Here is a 16,254-nt window from a genome sequence, read left to right on the forward strand (position 1 = left end):
TAATGGCCTGAAGGGAGTTGGGTAAAACAGCAGTGTAATGGAGTCACACAACACCCACTAAGCCCTGCAGATGGCTCTATTAGAGAACAGCAATAAACGGTAGATACAGGTGTATATTGTGCTGGAGTCACACAACACCCACTAACTCCTGCAGATGCCTTTATTATAGAACACCAGAGATACAGGGGTATATACAGATGTATACTGTGCTGTGCTGGAGGCACACACAACTTCCAATAACTCCTGCAGATGGCAAGTGGGCTCAAATAGAGAAGAGCTATGTAGGTGGATATAGCGGTGTGTACTGGGTACAGAGCATGGGTACAGAGCACGCATACAGCACGCACAAGCTCCTAACACTACTGACTGCAAGCTTTATTATAAAAGATAGATCACTAGCTATATAGGTGAGGTGAATATAGCGGTGTATACTGCGGTCAGGGCACACAGACAACAACCACTACACAACAGCAAGATCGAAAATCGGCCGAAAACGAACGGTGTGTACTGTGTTGAAGGTACACAGAACACCCACTAACTGCTTCAGACGCCAACACACTACACTAGGCCGCCGCGCTGGCGGCCTTATATAGTGTGGGGCGTGTACTACACAGCCTGAGCTATGATTGGCCACAGGCATCCTGCCTGTGGCCAATCATGGCTCTCCTCGCTGCTGGCGCTGTGATTGGCCAAGCATGCAGGGTCACAGTGCATGCTTGGCCAATCATGAGCCAGCAATGCACTGCGATGACGCAGTACATTGTGGGCCGTGAGCGCCACACGAATTTGGCGCGAACGGCCCATAACGTTCGGAATTCGCCGAACGGGCGAACAGCTGATGTTCGAGTCGAACGTATGTTCGAGTCGAACGTATGTTCGACTCGAACACGAAGCTCATCCCTACTGGTGACTCCACAATAGGGATAAAACTTTTTCGCAGAAGTGAGTTTAACAAGACACGTGGTCACTAATTAAAATGAGAAGAAAAGAGGTTTAATCTTAAACTACGTAGAGGGTTCTTTACTGTAAGAGCTGCAAGGATGTAAAATTCCCTTCCACAGGTGGTGGTCTCAGCGAGGGGCATTGATAGTTTCTAGAAACTATAAGATAAGCACCTGAACGACCGCAACATACAGGGATATATAATGTAATAGTAACATATAATCACACACGGGTTGGACTTGATGGACTTGTGTCTTTTTTCAACCTCACCTAATATGTAGGATGCAGACCCGACTTGACTGACTTCACACCTGTACTAAGTTCCTGCAGTCTCACAGGTAATGCTCCACCCTACACACCTGCCTAAGCCCCAAAGCGGCCACATCATACTAACACCAGTCCACTGATCTGTGGTGTCACTTGCTGTTGTAATGTTCCTGCTTGCTACTCCTGAGGGAAGGCTATACACCACTGACCGGTTAGGAGAGATCTAACCTCAAGCATCAGCATCTAGCAAGAACTATTAGGCATTAATGCTACTCTCTGCCTGAGCCACCTGTTTGCTTTACCAGGTGCTTTATCAGGGGCCCTGAGCCATGGAATATGGCACAGACACTGGAATAGCTGGACACTGAAACTGGATACTGAAACAGCAGGAAAAAGCTTGCAGCTGTAACATAAATCACTTGGCAGCTCTCCCTTCTGGCCTCACAGTAGCAACGTTCTCAGTCCAACTTCTCCTGCAGGTGCACATGGTCTCTTGCCAAAGCACATGGTCTAACAGCACTTTTCAGCACTTCCTCACTACTGGCAATTAGTGGCAGCAGTCCCAAAGAAAGCTCTCAGTTTGATAGTGTCTCTCAGTGGCACTGTTTTGGGCACACATACCTCTCTCCTGGCTCAATTGGCTTACCAAGACCTATGCCTCTTTTGTGGGTTCACCCCTTTGTCTGATGATGGAGGACACCATGAGCCTAAGAAACAGGCTGAGGATAATCTCTTCCCTGGCCCTCTCAGCCAATCAGAAATCATCTTTTCCCCTGGTGTCAGGGGAGGGGGTCCCTTTAACTGTAGCATCAGCCAATCGCGGGACTCTCCTTCCCTCTCCCTCTTTAGACTGTTACCTACCAGGGGAAGAGGAGAAAATAAAAATATTCTGTACCACAGGGATTTATATATAGCTGCAGGGCACATTTAAAGGGTCTGGCCAGTGTAATATACTGTATGCAGTCTGAATATAATCCAGACAACCCTAATACGCATTACACAGACAATGGAAACCAATACAAAGGCCCTACCAACCCTTGTATGTAATATTATTTTGATAACTAGGGTTATCAACAACACATATATCATTTTTAAGTTTAATCACAATGCTAGATATTTTTATATCAATAGACATTGGATATGGGTTATATGATGTAAGCTATTACAGATAACTGCAACAAAAATCCTTCTGCTTTAGCAAAATGTGTTTGGCTGAAAGCAAATATTTGTATGACAGACCATTATTCTCATGTATTTGTATGACAAAATAATTACAGTGTGTCTAAAGCGCAAACTCTTTAGTTTAGTTTTGGATAGAGTGATGAGAGGTTACAACCCCTCTTAGGCTTGTATCACTGTCTGTGTGCCCGCAGGGGAGCATACATTTGAACAGAGCTGGAGTCTGATAACAATCCCTCACAATACTTTACATGGTAAAAGAAAAGCAATTTGAGACCCCCAGCCAAGCCCAACAGAATGTCAAGGTGTACTGCCGAAGTCTTATGCCGTGTACACACGACCGGACTTTTCGACAGCAAAGGTCCGACGGAACAAATCCGTCTGACAATTCGATTGTGTGTGGGCTCCGTCGGACCTTTGTTGCCCAAAAATCTGACGGACTTTAGAAATAGAACATGTTTCAAATTTTTCAGCTGGAACTCCGCCTGACCCAGTTTCTATCGAGAAATCCGTTCGTGTGTATGCTAGTCCAAAGCACAAAAACCGACGCAGGGCAGCTATTGGCTACTGGCTATGAACTTCCTTATTCTAGTCTGGTCGTACATCATCACATTCAAATCCATCGGACTTTGGTGTGATTGTGTGTGGCCAAGTCCGTTCATTCGGAAAGTCTTTGATTCCGAGCATGCATGTTTGCACTTTGGAATTTTGCGTGACGGACTTGTTTACACGCGTTTGGAAAGTCTGACAAACATTTGTTGGTGGAAAATTTGAGAACCTGCTAGCCAATATTTGTTGGCGGAAAGTCCGACAACAAATGTCCAATGGAGCATAAACACGCTCGGACTTACCGCCAACAAGCTCACATCCAACATTTCCCGTCGGAAAATCCGATCGCGTGTACGCGGCATAAGTGGTGGTAAATCCAAGATTCTAATCCTTCACTACAATAATAAAAACGGAAAAAGATGTTTTGACTATAGATATATAGTACATTTTAATAGACTGTGCAAAGATCTGCGTTGGGTTGGTATACTCTTGGTGAAAAGTGATTTTTTTTTTCTAGCAATGGCTTTGAGTGCATTCAATTTCACTACATGCTACATATATCCTGCCCTCATTGTGTAATATATTATGTTAACATTCAATTCAAATTAGAAGGTTGTAGCATCTTATTTGACACAGCAGGCAATCCATTTAGTCCAAGCACTACCAGCTGGAATGCCCATCATCCTTTACATTTAATTTCCTGTCTGAACGCTGGATATTAATTTCTTGCCCAAGATTATGATTTTTGTTTTCCAATAATTAACCCATCTTTTGCCTACATGGAGTACTTCCATCTGTTTTAAACAGAGAACCAAATCCCCTTGGTGGCACTAGGTTTGCTCACACCATGATGAAATGCTCATTAAATATGAGAAACTCTCTAAATTGGAGGGCATATCACTTTGTGGTCTGGCACTTACCAGACAGCAGAAAGCACTGAGCTGCAGAGAGTAGCTGGTTTGATCTTCCCTGCTGAGCAGAATTCATCATTGACTGGAGAGGAATATTGTTCACTAGAGGGAAAACGTTTGTAGTTGGGAATGTCACTTATTAGAGAAGGGACGTGGCTGACAGAAAAGCATGTCTAGTACGTTAGTCTATTTTAACTAACTAGAAGTTACTGGAACACAGACAATATTCATGTCACTTGCAGGGGCCTGCGCGTCTGGCTTTGGTTTGGTGACAGGTAGAAATTATATTTATTAAAGGCTGGTGACCCACAAGGTACTCAAAAGACCAGAAACTTAGCTTTTAAGTCTTACTTCCAAGATAGTTACTTTATAGGGTTCTTACTCCAGAATGACAACCTAATATATATTTATATTTATATATAGAGATGCTGAATCAGCCCATCAACCCTGTCTGCTGCACCCGATTTGAAAATCCACTGAACCGGGTGGAAAATCATCCTAACCGGATGCTGCAGCTGCCTCATTACAAATTTATGATTCCGTTTTTTTTAATTGGGTTTTGGTTTGCATTTTGTTACAAACAGTGTAACATACAGATTAACAACAACAATTGAAACGCATCAAGTTATATAAAAAACTATTGGACCTGCCAAGAGGTGGGTCATAGGAAAACAAGGGTAACGTTGTTAATGTCACGGTGAATAGAACAGGAAAAAATTAAATAGGCCTCGTTGACTGGCCAATCAAGGTCCCACCTAGAAAAGCTGCACAAATAAGAATGGGGTTAGACTGCACTGCCGAAAAAAATAAAAAAAATTTTGTTTTTTGATTCATTCATAAATTAAAGAATTCGTAAATTCATAAATAAAAAGTTTTTATTATTATTATTAATTTTATTTATTATTATAATTTGGTTACGTTCCATTTGTTTAGATATGGCGTTCGTTATTTCAGAACATTCGTATTTGTTACGTTCACCAACAGCCAAATTGGAAATTAAATTACAAAACCTATAATTTAATAGTTAGTATGTAAAAGTTAAGTTATTATTGGTTAGTTATTATTTAAAGTTTTCGAATTTTTGAGTTTTTGGATTTTCGAATTTCAGAATTTTTCAAATTTACGAATATTCAGAAAAATTTAAAAAAATTAATTTAAAAGTATTTATTTCTATATGTTGCAAAATGTTTAAAAACCTTTAAAATTCCAAGTTTCCTGTATTTACAGTCTATAAAGAAAAGCAGGAAAAGGTCTTTGGACTGAGGCTTATAAGTCAGGACAGTGCAGTCATTGCAATGCCGCCATCTCTCATCTACAGCAACATTAGATATATAGACCATATCGTGGTAGTTATTTTGTGTATGGAGAATGTATTTCTGAATCTCTCCCGAAAACCAGTGCCTGTGTCACCAGTCTGCAGCCAGGCAGCCAATTTCAATACATCAATAGGAGCCAGTATAAAGTAAAGAATTAACGTGGGGATGACATATTCAGAGCAAATGGTAGTCCAGCTGTATTACAAATCATTTTTCTGGTATCAACAGTTCAGTTTTATTCTTATGACTTTTGAACTACCGATATACAGGGCAAAGTAACAGATTTACCTATTTGCCACCCCTGCTACTTACCTTTTAATTGCCCCCTTCTTCCTCCCAAACACCATTTAACCACATTTCTTATCCATGTGGTTCTGTCATCACAGAACTCTCTGCACCATCTTTTTTCCAGAGTGAAGACCGAAGACCAAGAGTTGGAGTCTAGGCCCACTGCCTCTTTTCTTGTGCTGCCCCATATTATAATAGGGTTGATTTACTAAAACTGGAGAGTGTAAAATCTTGTGCATCTGCATGTAGCCAATCAGCTTCTAAATTCTGATGGTTCAGTTTAACTTTGACAAAACAAAAACCTGGAAGCTGATTGATTTCTATGCAGAGTTGTGCCAGAATGTACACTCCCAGTTTTAGTAAATCAACCCCCAATGGTAAAAAAAGGGGCTTTAAATTTAGTTTTTAAATTAATCCCGGTTAGATGGGAGAGAGGGGGTAAGAATGTGGCCAGAGATTAGTTTGAAAGAAAGAACCATAGCTGAGCAGGAACGCAGTCAGCGAAGGGCAGACATGACAGGATGAGAAGGTTATACAGGAGTGAATGGGTTAACAAAAGTGGATGGAAACTAAGATGTTACTCCATTGGTTGTGGAGAAAGGGAGCTTGGGGGAGCTTAAGGATGGTAACTGCAGGGTAGGGGTGGAGCCTCAACAGTTGGTGAAGCAAGGAGTGCAAGAACGTCCCTCCCGCCCGCCCCATTTATATATTTCATGGTGTTTCGTGTTCTATGTTGACATTTTTTGGGGCCCCTGATGGCGGCATAATTTGGTGCACTGGGTAAAACGGTGGGGAACCATCTCAAGTATGGTATCCTCGAGTGGGAACGGTTCACTGTGGAGTGATAAGAACCCTGGGTGGATGAGGTCACCTGGGTTTTAGGCCCTGAGTCAATAGGTCACGGCTGAGGTTGCAACTTAGCTAGCTCGTGCCTCTGACACAATAATGGTATGGGTATATTGGTACCGTCAAGAATCTCGAAATTAATTATATCTGGTTTTGAGTAGTTAAATATTATGTTGGTTATTTAAAGTCGTTGTTAATAAAAGGTTGTTTCAGCCATTTTACCCCACCTCAGTTGTTGAGTGGTTTGTTGATTACAAGTAAAAGGGGATATAAAGGTTCAAGGATGAAGGGATGCGGTAAGTGTGGTAAGTGGATGGGTAACTCTTAGCTAACTTATTCATACTAAACACACAAACCAAATACAGAGAGAATGCTCTTTTACCTGCAAAATGATTTGTATTTCTGCCCACCAAATCCTGAGATTTACCCCTTTGCTACACAGCACAGATCTGCCTGGCGAGGGAAGAGACCTGATTTCTCTCAGCTGTAGTTAACCATCGCTAAGGCTGGCCATACACAGTTCATATCTTGGATGGTTCAGCAGGAACCAACCCAGGTTCAAACTTGTAATTGGCAGGCTGAATGTACCAAGTTGATCGATCAACTTGGATACAACCAGCCTGCCATATTCAATTTCGATTATCGCAAACGACTACTGTAGCTGCTAGCAATAAACGTCTTCATTTGTCAGGAGAAGACAATTGCTCAGCAAGAGGGATTCATTCCTCTGTCAACACCGTCTGTGTTGATGGGGGAACCCCTGGTTGCAGGAAAGAAATTTGCGCCGTCTATGGCCTGCCCAGGTCTTGCCCCATCAGTAGTGTGTGACATGACAGTGGAGGCAAGACTGATGAGCTTATCTCTGTCATTCTGCTCTCTCCTTCTTTCAGAATGCTCCTTGAACTGCAACACAACTGACTGGCTCCTTGTACTGCTTCACCCTCTCTCCTCTTAGCTCTGCTGTACTGCCAGGGGTTGATATCAAGTCCAATTCTGGTATTTACACTGCTTGCAGTAAACAAAATAATGCATTTAATGATGTATTAATGAATATAAGCTTTATTAATTGGTGTTCTTATATTTACCTGGAGTCCAGCCGTCAGAAAATAATTTAGCATCCAATTGACATTGCTGCAGTCCAAGCCTATAAATGAAATAAAAATTCTGATTGGTAGGGTGTCAGGAAATGTTCATGTTAACATTATTTGCAAAAATCAACCCATTTGTGAGTTCACAATAAACTGCTTTATAACATAAACCCGTAATTGACAGCAGACTATTCTCAAATCCCCAAGCCTCACATTTTGGGTAAGAAGAAGAGCGTTTGAAATGCATTTAAACTGTGATGAAGAATGTTTAGAAGAACATTTTGCCTTGTTATAGGTGTACTGGAACATAATTTATCACATCATTCTCACACATACACAAAACATAAATAATTCATACTTATAGGAATATATACACTATATAAATAAATGAATCCCAGAAAAACGTCAGCGTTCCCATGCTTTAGTGTATTTAGAGAATGAAAGAAATGCATGGGTCCCGCAGACCAGATGACAAATCCATTTATCGCACAGATATTACACTAGATAATGACAGCGGCAGCAGCTGTAAGATTTGGCATCCTTGGATAGAAATACTTAGGCAGAGCAGGACTTCATCTGCATGGGATACACATACAATGTACAAGGGATTGCATATTTATGCAAGGAGGAGGTAAGTAGTTGGTTCAATGAAAAACAACAGTATTGTGTCTTCTAAATAAGTGTATGAAAAAAGATATACGGTACTCACCTTAAAGTAGTATTAAACCCTCAGATTTTTTTAGTTTAACACATTGAGCACAATAAAATAAAAATTCATCAGTAAACTGGTAAAATTATTTCCTCCGCACCCACAGTTCACAATTTTTTTTTTAAAAGTCAGCATCTACAAACACTGCTGCTGCTGACTTTTAATAAGCACACTTACCTGTCCAGGGTGCCTGCGATGTCGGCCGCCAAAGGCCGAGCCGTCCCTCGGCTCTCGGGTCCCGGCGCCGCCATTCTATCTAAGGGAAACAAGCAGTGGAGCCTTGTGGCTTTCCTACTGCGCATGCGCGAGTCACACAGCGCTTTGTGAATGGGGCGCGCTGTGTTCTGGGACACACACAGTTCCCCGGACACACTGCGCCCCATTCCCCAGAAGACAACGCAAGGAGGAGAAGATTGAAGATCACCACGGAGTAGAAAGAGGCAGATTAGGACGATATGCCTAGCAACAGGCATTTCTGGTAAGTTTAAAAAAAAAAATATTTCATTTTTTTTTGGAACATTTTAATGTCATTTGGTTTTTTAGGGTGGCCCACCACTTTAAAGGGGAAGTAAACTGTATTGGGTTTTACTTCCTCTTTGTTTCCCTGCAAAGGTAAAGCATAATGGGCTACTATGCATCACATAGTAGCCCATTATCTGTCATTTACCTGAAACCGAAGCCTACGATGTCACCGATTTTCCTCCATTCTTCACCCCTATTCCTTCTGGGGCCGCAAACTCCGGCTCTGTGACTGACCGGAGTCGTGTGATGTCACTCCCGCGTATTCACGCAGGAGCCGCCAATCACAGCATGACCCCAGCTTGAAATGGCACAGTGTGCCCTTTCAAGAGTGTGCATCTGCTGAATACATTGACACATGCGCAGAAGACGGCATCGTTTGGGGACATACTAAATATTCCCTAAACCGTGTAGGTTTAGGAGATATTTCTTGCACCTACAGGTAAGCCTTAATCTAGGCTTACCTGTAGGTGAAAGTGGTCTGTAAGAGTTTACAACCACTTTAATGCATCCTATTCAATAATATAACATCCTTTGTTGAATGAAAGTCCGACAAATGTTTGATGGAGCATACACACGCTCAGACTTTCAGCCAACGAGCTCACATCCAACATTTGTTGTTGGAAAATCCGATCGTGTGTACGGGGCATGAGACTTTGAACAGTTTGCATACAGAGCTATTTCCACAATTTCTCTGTACCACAGAAAATGGCATCATCAAGTGTGCCATGGGTCCATCAGCAGGCCCACTTTACTTACTTACACTTGGTCTTGCTCTTAAACCAATGTCTGCAGGAATAATAATTATTTTGCTTTGACAATAGGAATTGACCATCAAAGTGCCATATCCAAATAACGAGAACTACAAATGGTAAAAAAAAAATCTTTCGGCAGGATTTTTGAGGTACAACTCAAAACAGCGATTAAAAAACATGATTTTATTTTCACAAAACAGGTAAAATACATGACTATCAAACAAATGTGATAAAATTATGTCTGATCAATACATATGTGTACGAATTTCCAAGAGGATTGATTCAAAACTTCCTCAAGGAACTTCCTCAAGGAAGTACAATGCTGCCACTTATAGATAATAGATACCAGCCTTAAGGCCCAATATTATTGTGCTTACCGCATAGGCTCTAGTTCAAATAAAGTGGGCTCTAATCAACATCCTCCCAGCAATACCCATAATGTCGCGTACACACGACCGTTTTTTCCATCAGAATAAACTGACGTTTTTTAGACGGAGTTCCGCTGAAACGGAGTTGCCTACACACGATCACACCAAAGTCCAATCGTTTAGAACACGATGACGTACAACACGTACAACGGCACTAGAAAAAGGAAGTTCAATAGACAGTAGCCAATAGCTGCCCTTTGCGTTGTTTTTGGTCTGTCAGAACAGCATACAGACGAACGGTTTTCCTGATAGAACATGTTTTAAATCTTTCCGACTGAATCAATTTCTATGTCTAGGTCCGTCAGAATTTTTGAAAAAATTTTCTGAACCCCACACACGATCGGAATATCCAATGAAATTATTCCGTCTGACTTTTTCTGCCGGAAAGTCCGACCGTGCGTACGCGGTATTAGAGTCATCACCCTAGGCACAACAGTTGCAAAACGTCCTCAACCAGAGACAGGGGAAACCAGATCAATGAACAACGTCCACGGCTTCTCATTGGCGCTTTTATGCTACCACCATCTCCCTCCACACAAAACTACGTGAACAATTTTGAGTTAAAAAAAAGTAATATCCTCTTTAGCTTTTGCTTCATTGCAACTTGAAAATTGACAATTTTGTAATGTAAGGTTAAAAGTGGTTGTAAACCCTTACAAACTACTTTGGCCTACAGGTAAGCCTAGATTAAGGCTTACCTGTAGGTCCAAGAAATATCTCCTAAACCTACACGGTTTAGGAGAGATTTACAAAAAGACAGGCACTGCTGTCTACGGCGCATGCGCCATAGACAGCGGCGTGCAGGCGCACTATCGCTGTTAGCAGCATGCCGCTGCTAATGGCGATATGCCGTTAGTGGCGGCTCCCGTGTGCATGCGCGGGAGTGACGCCATCGCTGCTCCAGCGCTGCGAGTGGCCGGAGCAGCGATACCCGGAAGAAGATGGGTGCTCCGTGCTACAGGGGACAGCGGTGATATTGCTGGATCCTGTGTCAGGTAAGTGACACATAATGGGCTACTATGTGATGCTTTACCTTCGCAGGGAGACAAAGAAGAAGTAAACCCATCAGATTGGTTTACTTCTTCTTGAAATAGTAGCACAACTATAGCATCATCATTACAATAGGTGTTTGGCACTTTAATACACCAATACTAAAAGACAGTAAAAAAAATAAAAAATCCTACTTATCTATGTACTTAAAAATCTTTTTGAGACAAGTCACTCTAAATCACAATTATATGTAAGCTTATAGGCATATCTGTATATCTTGTATACTCCGTTATAGGAGAAATCCCATTATTCAGAGTAACCCAAGTGAATTATGTCTCTGTAGAAAAATTACCCATCTGAAATTCTCTATCATGGGACAGGAGATTTTAATCAAAGATTTGGCGTTAAGCTTGAATTATTTATCATCCAATACAGGAGGAAACAAATGAATGAGTCTCTCCTTGCACAGCAGTTACAGCACAGACCCTTTGGGGCAAACAGGTCTCTAGCTGGAGCCTTTTCTATGATCGTCCTGTTATCTCTGCAGTTTCCAACTCATACTGGGAAATGAGAGGGAAAAAAAAAATAATGGATAAATGAAACACAACCCATATAATGGATAACAGAAGAACAATTTCTTGGGTAGAGTATTATATTCCCTTCTGGCTACTAAACCTCTTTTACCTGTTACTTTTTAGTTTTAATCAATAGTTAAATATAGACCTCCTTCACTACTATGCAACTTGCCAGCAGCTAAAAATGCACCTTTAACTACTTCAATACCGGGCACTTTTACCCCCTTTCTGTCCCGGCCAATTTTCAGCTCCGTCTCCGTTTGAATGACCATTGCGCGGTCAAGCAACAATGTACCTATAAGAAATTTTCATCATTTTTTTCACATAAATAGAGCTTTTTTAAATTATTTTCATGGTATCTATCCACTTCAATACTGAATACTACTACCTTTACCCCCTTCCTGCCCAGGCCAATTTTCAGCTTTCAGCGCTGTTGCAATTTGAATGACAATTGCATGGTCATGCAACACTGTACCCAAATGAAATTTTTATCATTTTTTGTTAATTTTTTTTAACACATATAGAGCTTAATTTTGGTGGTATTTAATTACTACTACGTTTTTAATTTTTTGCTAAATAAACTAAAAAAGACAGAAACAAATAAAGATATATATTTTTTTCAAAAATGTCAGTTATAAAATTTTGCAAATAAATCATCTTTAGGTCAAAATGTATTTTGCTACATTTCTTTGGTGAAAATAACTCAACTCATTGTTTATTATTTAGTCTGTAGGAAAGTTCTGGAGTCCACAAACTATGTTATATATCTGAAAATTCATCAATCCTGATGTACTGACAAGCTATCCCATTTCTTGAGGTATGAAAATGCCAGGACAGTACAAATACTCTCCAAATGACCCCTTTTTGGAAAGTAGACAGAGGCATGTCTAGTTTTTTGCAGTTAAATTTTTTGTCACAATTATTTGGAGAATGCAGAAATAATAATTTTTTCCACAATTTATTTCATAACCCGCAATATCATAACTGGTGTGGTGGTGATCAGGGACACTGATGCCCTGTACACACGACCGGTTTTCGCATCAGAATAAGCTCTGAAGGTTTTTCCAATGGAATTCCGACGGAATTCCGCTGAAACTGTCTTGCGTACACACGGTCACACCAAATTCTGACCATCAAGAACGCGGTGACGTACAACATGTACGACGGGATTAGAAAAAGGAAGTTCAATAGCCAGTAGCCAATAGCTTCCATCTTGTACTTGCTTCAGAGCATGTGTCGTTTTTGGTATGTCGGAACAACATACAGACGAGCGGTTTTCCCAATAGGAATTTGTTCCGTCGGAAAAATATAGAACATGTTCCATTTCTAGGTCCGTCAGAATTTGATGTAAAAAAAAAGTCCTTTGGGGCATACACACGGTCGGAATATACGATGAAAAGCTCCCATCGAACTTTTTCTGTCAGAAATTCCGACCGTATGTATGGGGCATGACTGGTGAAAATAAAAAAAATAATAATGTTTCAATTTTTTTATTTTTTATAACTTTTTTTTATTTTTTGCGATGCATAGTAGTCCATTATGCTTTACCTTTTCAGGGAATCAAAGAGGAAGTAGACCCATCAGGGTTTACTTCCTCTTTAAGTGTTTGTTCAGGCAAAGCAAATTTTTTCCCTTTTTTGGATAGAGTAAATATTTATTGCAGTCTGTGTCCCTGTTTGGTAGATTCACCCATCTGTTTGTCTTGGTGACCATGAACTCCCGCCATAGTCCAGCGGATTGTCCACCAGGAAAGTCCGGTCTTGTGTGGGCAGGTACGCTCATTCGGAAAGTTCGGCGTACCTCCGCTGCAAAGTCCGTGTGTACGTGGCATAAGAATAAAAACATGTTTTGTTGCTTTGTTTATCTTGTTATTTTGCATGCCACGTCTATAAGACAACTTCAACTTTTTTGTTTTGTTGCTTAGTTTATCCTGTTCTTTTGCATTTCTATGATTTTTTTTCCCCCATTCTCATCTCTTTTGTATTCCTTTACAGTCCTTATGATAAAATCGCGCACACTGTATAAGTGGATATATGATCCATTGTGGTAATGAGGCTTTTAGCTAGACTTTTCTCATAACACAACAATGTTTTTTTTTTTTTAACACTTTCAAACAATACCGTCCTACAAGTGGTTGACGCATCCTGTTGTGAAGACTGGAATTTCATTTCCAATTCAAGTAACCTGTATTGCTGATGTGACATGATATACACTCCTCTCTTTTATACAACAGCCTTTTCTATTTCCTTTCAAGTATAAAACTTGAAAACTTAATAAACATAGACACACAGACATAAAAGACACTCAGTGCTGGCCACACACACGTCTGCTCTTTATCTGATCAGCAATTCTTTGCTTTAATTAAATTAGTTGAATGTTAGAAGCTATGGTTCTATTCAACATCAATTTAGTGACAAAAAATGATCAGAGGGCAGTCATCCCCATTCCATTATACCCTCTTTCTCTCTCATGCCATTCTTATTGCCCAAAAACGATCTGCCAAATACAATTTTCCTCCTTAACCACTTCAATACCGGGCACTTATACACCTTCCTGCCCGGACCAATTTTCAGCTTTCAGTGCTGTCTCAATTTGAATGACAATTGCGTGGTCATGCTAAACTGTACCCAAACTAAATTTTTATCATTTTGTTCTCACAAATAGAGCTTTCTTTTGGTGGTATTTGATCACCTCTGAGATTTTTATTTTCTGCTAAACAAATGAAAAAAAAAGACCGAAAATTTAGAAAAAAATACGTATTGTAAATAAGTACGTTTTCTCATTCACCGATGGGCACTGATGGAGCTGCACTGATGGGCACTGATGGAGCTGCACTGATGGGGCTGCACTGATGGGCACTGATAAGGCAGCACTTATGGGCACAGATGAGGTGTCACCAATGAGATGGCACTGATGGGCACTAATATGCGGCACTGATGGGGCACTGATAGGTGGCACTGATATGCAGCACTGATGTGCGCTGATAGGTGGCACGGTTGGGCATTTATGCGCACTGATAGGTGGCAGGGATGTACACTAATGGATGGTTCTGATGGGCATCACTGATTGGCAGGCATTATTGTTTGGATCTTATTGGCATCCATTGTGGGCACTGATTGGCATCCATTATGGGCACTGATTGGCATTCCTGGTGGCCATGGGTGGCATACCTGGTGGTGACTAGTGGTGGGCATTTCTGGTGGTGACTAGTGGCATCCCTAGTGGTCCAGTGTGGGCATTCTTGGGGGGGCTGCACTGATAATCAGCACAGACCCTCCCTGTCAAAAGAGCAGCCAATCGGCTCTCCTCTAATCGTGATCAGCCGTGATTGGACACAGCTCATCACGTGGTAAAGAGACTCTGTCAGAGACTCTTTACCTAGATCGGAGCTGCGGTGTATCAGACTGACACACCACAACAACAATCGCTGTGATGCGCTCCCGTGCATCAGGATATCCGGTCGGGAGAACGCAACCACTTTGCCGAAATTATTTTGCTATATGGCGGACGGTAAGTGGTTAAAGAGGAACTGCAGTCTGCTCACATAATTTGTAATAAAAACATATTTGCCATTCTGAAGCTACCCGCCAACCCCTTTGCATATTATTTTATATATACTGTGATTCTGTACTTGCCAAATATGCTACAGAAATCTCCCTCCACTGGAGGGATTCTGGCTGCATCCAGCTCAAGCTGCTGCCTGTTCACTTATTGGATTTGCCCAGACACCCAGAGGCACACATCCAGCTCTGAAGTGCTCATTGGCCCTCTTATGACTCACCCCCCCCTTCCTGGCAAACTTTCATGAGATTGAGAGAGAGAGAGCTGTGCATGATTTCATAAGCCTTGGCTTTTTACCAGATCAGAAACAGGAAGTGGGCTGTATAAGGTATTTATTGGCAGAAAAAAAATATTTTACTATCCAAAGTTAAAACAACAAGGGCAGAAGATTTAATAGATGGAAAGTTGAACAAAATTACTGAAGTTAAATAAGAAAAGGACCTTAACCAACAGTTTAGTTCTGAACAACAGAATTTTGTTGTAAATTTCACACATAAGTCCGTTATATCTAGTAGATCTCCAGAGTTTAGATACAACAAGGTGGTATACGGTTCCTGAGAGATTGCAGCGGAGATGTAAGAAATCTCACAGTTCGCTCTACCATATTTTCTGGGCATACAGATAAAGTCTTTAGTAGAGAAGCGTGGGCCCTGATCCAAGATCTTGCTGGTCTGTCCTTGGTGGATAATCTTGCTGCTTGCCTTCTACAACCTTCTCAGTTCTCTGTACAGCAATCTATATAAATGCTCCCTGGTAAACCTCTTAAATGCTGCAAGAATTTGCATACCGGCCAAGTGGAAAGATACTTCTGACATCTGATGGTGGGGCAGAGGTTTATGGTGGTTCCATTGGATTCCATTCCGATTCTCAACGAAATATCAGGAAATCCTACTGGCCAAACCCTGTGTACTCTGAATGAAATTTATGGCATTTATCTGCAGTGGCCTTGACTAAACCCTTAGCCCATACTCCCTCTTACACCCCTTTCTTTACCCCCCACCCTGTTATTTTTTTTATTTCTTCTCCCACGTCTCCATTTCGGCTTTATTTCCTTTGTGGTCTTCTCCTCTTTACTTCCCTTTCTCGCTCCCCCATTTCTACAAAATAGCAAAAGAGAACGATGACATGGCTGGGGACTTAAGTCCCCCCCTGGTCCATATCGGGTAATATTACGGCCTTTTTTATTATGGCTACAGAGTTTCCTATTAACTTATCATGGAATGCGGTTCATATGACTACTGTGACTATATACAGAATGAAATTTAATCAAAAATAATTGAAATAGGCATGGAAAAATTACATTTACCAGATTCTACTAAAATATTAGACTG

General features: G+C 41.1%; 1 protein-coding gene across 2 annotated transcripts in view; it reads right to left on the reverse strand.

The window, feature by feature from the left end:
• CDH22 (cadherin 22) overlaps nucleotides 1-16,254 on the reverse strand; it is a 604,297-nt gene that overhangs the window by 277,477 nt on the left and 310,566 nt on the right. For both annotated transcript variants that reach the window (XM_077459248.1, XM_077459250.1), the window contains exon 2: nucleotides 7,384-7,442. The gene's annotated coding sequence lies outside the window, so the exon portion shown is untranslated. The remainder of the gene's footprint in view (nucleotides 1-7,383; nucleotides 7,443-16,254) is intronic.

The sequence above is a fragment of the Lithobates pipiens genome, unplaced genomic scaffold (genome assembly GCF_037356315.1).
Source record: "Lithobates pipiens isolate NorthernLeopardFrog02 unplaced genomic scaffold, aLitPip1_a1.2 Scaffold_28, whole genome shotgun sequence".
Lineage (NCBI taxonomy): Eukaryota > Metazoa > Chordata > Amphibia > Anura > Ranidae > Lithobates > Lithobates pipiens.